Source organism: Dasypus novemcinctus, chromosome 15, assembly GCF_030445035.2.
Source record: "Dasypus novemcinctus isolate mDasNov1 chromosome 15, mDasNov1.1.hap2, whole genome shotgun sequence".
NCBI lineage: Eukaryota > Metazoa > Chordata > Mammalia > Cingulata > Dasypodidae > Dasypus > Dasypus novemcinctus.
Window position 1 is genome coordinate 28,295,749 of NC_080687.1, and position 4,743 is coordinate 28,300,491.

The following is a 4,743-nucleotide window of genomic DNA, read 5'->3' on the forward strand; positions in this document are numbered from 1 at the left end:
CTTCAATCTGTTTATATGGTGTATTACGTTGATTGATTTTCTTATGTTGAACCATCCTTGCATACCTGGGATGAATCCCACTTGGTCGTGGTGTATAATACGTTTAATGTGTTGTTGAATACGATTAGCAAGTATTTTGTTAAGTATTTTTGCGTCTAGGTTCATTAGAGAAATTGGTCTGTAATTTCCCTTTCTTGTGATGTCTTTGTTTGGCTTTGGTACTAGGGTAATGTTGGCATCATAGAAGGAGTTGGGTAATGTTCTTTCTGTTTCGATGTTTTGGAATAGTTTCAGCAGGATTGGTGTCAGTTCTTTCCGGAATGTTTTGTAGAATTCACCTGTGAAGCCATCTGGCCCTGGGCTCTTCTTAGTTGGGAGATTTTTAATAAGTGATTCTATCTCTCTGCTTGTGATTGGTTTGTTAAGATCATCAATTTCTTCTTTTGTCAATATGGGCTGCTTATGTGTTTCTAGGAATTTGTCCATTTCCTCTAGATTGTCATTTTTGTTGGAATATAGTTTTTCAAAATATCCTCTTATGATAGTCTTTATTTCTGTGGGGTCAGTGATGATATCGCCTTTCTCATTTCTTATTTTGTGTATTTGCATCTTCTCTCTTTTTTTCTTTGTTAGTGTTGCTAAAGGTTTGTCAATTTTGTTAATCTTCTCAAAAAACCAGCTCTTGGTCTTGTTTATCTGTTCAAGTGCTTTCTTATTTTCTATTTCATTTAGTTCTGCTCTTATCTTTGTTATTTCCTTCCTTCTTCTTCCTGTTGGGTTACTTTGTTGTTGTTTTTCTAATTCCTTCAAATGTGCAGTTAGTTCTTCAATTTTTGCTCTTTCTTCTTTTTTGATATATGAATTTATGGCTATAAACTTCCCTCTCAGTACTGCTTTTGCTGCATCCCATAAATTTTGGTATGTTGTGTTATCATTATCATTTGTTTCAAGGTAGTCATTGATTTCTTTTGAGATTTCCTCTTTGACCCACTGTTTTTCTAAGAGTGTGCTGTTTAATTTCCAAATCGTGGTGTGAAATCTGGGCTTCTGTCCCTTGCAAATCTCCAGCTTGACTCCACTGTGGTCAGAGATAATGTTTTGTATGATTTCAATCTTTCTGAATTCGTCCAGCCTTTCTTTGTGGCCTAGCATATGATCTATCTTGGAGAATGATCCATGTGCGCTTGAGAAAAATGTATATCCTGCTGTGTTTGGGTGTAGCGATCTATATATGTCTATTAGATCGAGCTCCTCTAATATACTATTCAGATGTTTTGTTTCTTTGGTGATTCTCTTTTGAGATGTTCTGTCCAGAGTTGATAGTGGTGTATTAAAATCCCCCACTATAATTGTAGATGTATCTATTCTTTCACTTAGTTTTTCCAGCGTTTGCCTGACGTATTTAGAGGCACCCTTGTTAGGGGCATAGATATTTATGATTGTTCGATCTTCTTGACAGATTTTCCCTTTGACTAAAATGTAGTATCCTTCTTTGTCTCTCACAATTGTTTCACATTTAAAGTCTATTTTGTCTGATATTAATATAGCTACTCCTGCCCTTTTTTGGTTATTGTTAGCTTGTATGATTGTTGTTCTTTTTCTAATTCCTCCAGTTGTGCAGTTAGGTCTTCGATTTTAGCTCTTTTTTTTTGATATATACATTTATGGCTATGACTTTCTCTGTCATTGCAGCTTTTGCTGCATCCCACAGATTTTGATATGTTGTTTTGTCATTTTCATTTATTTCAAGGTAGTTACAGAGTTCTTTTGAAAATTTCTCCTTGACACACTGTTTGTCTAAGAGTTACTTTATATATCATGTGGCAATAATGGAAAAAATAATGTGTATCATAGAATGTGGTCGTTTTTAGGAACACCAGAAGTCATTTAATTCAACTCTTCAACCACTGGAGGAATTTTCTCTACTGGACTCTAAAATGGAACACATTGAATGACAGAAAGTCTACAAGGAAACACACTCCATTTTTATGAATTTCATTTTGTTAGAAAGGCAGGAACAGGAAAAAGAGAGGGACTTAGATATGAGACAGTTGACTCTTTAAAATCTTAAATAAGCTGAATATTTTAAGGTGTATATTCTTGATTTAAATATTTGAATATCGCTGCAAATGCACATATTCATATCAGTATTCATTTGTGTTCTTTAAATCTTGGAATCATTTATGCATTATAGTCTGAAGAATATGAAAAATGAATAATAATTTTTTAAAAACTTAATCATTCTTCACAGTCATGAACTTTGCTGAATTATAGAATCACTTGTGTGCTTTTAAAAATCCCAGTGTTGACTAAATCAGAATGTTTGAGGATGAGATTAGTTTCTAGAGACACCGGGTGATTCCAGCATGCAGCAATGTGGAAACTTTGATCTAGCAATTGGATATAAACTGAGATGATGGTCTGCTGGTTTGCACCTATATAGCTATAGAGTTTTCAGCTGGAGTTTATGCTGATTGAACAGGAATTTCTTTGATTAGTCAGTGGTCATGTCAAATGTTGAATATTTTGAATATCACATCTACCTTGACAAAGTACTTCTGGAACCATGATCTCCTTGTTATGTAAATGTCCTCAGTTGGGCCTTTGTTTTGGATGTGACTGGATTGTGTGGATAAGAGTCTGTGAGTATGCTCTTTATGTGTTCTACTTTGTGTTCCATTTTAACCCACAACTGTTTGATTAAATTAAGAAAGTGTCTAGAACAGATTTTGCAACCAATATTTTAAGTTACTTTTGACATTTATTTTTCCTTTCTAAAAAATAATCTTTCATTTCAAAGTGAAGGTAAAAAGTAGAAAAAGAAGGACAATAAGACAGCAGGGTGAGGAATATATTATATTAACCATTCCCAATGAGATGTCTACCAGTACTGGCAGAACTGATCACTAGTGGGAATATAGAAAGGCTAAAATATAGCTCAAGGTAGGAAAATGCATGTTTCAGTGTGTCTTTTTTGTGGACATGGCTGCCTTTTCCTATTTTAAGGGTAGGGGACTGCTTTGTGATTTCCTCAACCTAGTTAAATTATTTAACTTTTTCCATAATTCCAGCCTCCCCAGCACAAGTCAATAGGTAATGGACTATTCCTGAAATAAACTGATGATATCAGTATGTTACAAGATAGTTTAACACTGTGTCACAGAGAAATAGGGGAAAACAGTATCACAGCACTGGCCAAACCATTTTATGAATTGATAACATAGAGAACTATGATTGTATTACTTATTTCTTTATACATATTGAATGATGGACATGTAAAACAATATAAGACTGTACAGTCAGGGAGATTATAGGCTTAGCTTTCAGCCAGGATTATACTTGGTTTCATTTATAAGAGTGCTTTTACCTCACTAAGTCTCTCTTGAATGTATGTATATATACACACACACATACATATATAGAGATTAATTGACCCTATTTATCAAGCCAGTGATATAGATAAGTTAAGTACTCTATTCTGTTTTATCAGACAGTATACACTCTGTTTATTTTCTCTATACTCAAACATGTTTCTGCTAATGTTACTTATATATGACACGCTTGCCAATTTGTAGGCTTTAGGTATTAAAAATAGTTAATATGAAACTACTTTTTTATCATGCATAACTCCCACCCATCCATCCATCCATCCATTTATCCATTCATCCATCATCCATCCATCCATTCATCTAATCTTCATTTATTCTATTCATTCAAGAATTTACTGAACACCTTTTGTATTATCAGGCACTGTAATAGTTATGGAGACTTTAGAACTGAACAAGGCACAGCCACTCTTTGCAAGTTTCAAATAATTCTGAGACAAACACACCAACAATTGTGATACTCTATGAACAGATGTTTACGTGCTTATTTCTTTTAGAAGTGATTCTCTGCCAGCAGTGTGAGAGAGGGATTGTAAGCAGATGTGGTGGAATAGATCAGAGAAGCAGCCATTGTTTTAATTAAAGTAAGAAAATATAAAGGCAGAACTATGGCCATGGCACGAGGAAGGAGAAGAAGGTATGCATAGAGAAAAATTGAGATTGAATGAAACAACTTGTTGACTGGATAAAAGAAATGAGTAAAAGGAAGGGAAGAGTGGGCAATGACTTTGGTAAATTGTGGTGCCATTAACGCAAAAAGGTGATAAATATTGCCATGCCAAACTTTGATTAAAAAAATGGCCTTTGCTCTGATCATCTCCACAACATCTGTTTTATCTGTTTTTAATTTATTTAGTGCTTGCTCTCTCCCAGGCACTGTTCTACATGAATTAGCTCATTCAATCATTAGAACACTTTCAACAGTAGGTTTTTATTATTTCCATTTAAAGGAGGAGGAAGCTGAGGCAAGAAGAGTTTAAGTGACCTCCCCTTTGTCAGGCACAGGTCAAATCCAGTAGATCAGGAAAGAGTCACCATGTTGCAGGTTGTTCTCTGCACAGCCCCAGGGATGCCATCCACAAAGGTGACAATATGAAAATTTTTTCTCTGGAGATATGCAATGTGGCAGCTCTGGTCCAGAGATTACATACTTTAGCACTACACTTTATTACCTCTGGGGAGAGAGCAAATCAGAGACAGAAGTTCTTTTCTGAACGTGTTGAACCTGAGGTGCCTGCAACCCATGCTGGCAGAAGCATTCTCATAAAGACCCTACAAAGCAGGAGAGATTTATGGATAGAGGAGTTATTACCATATTATTGGGAGTTGAGGCAAGTTACATAGGAGATCCCACAGG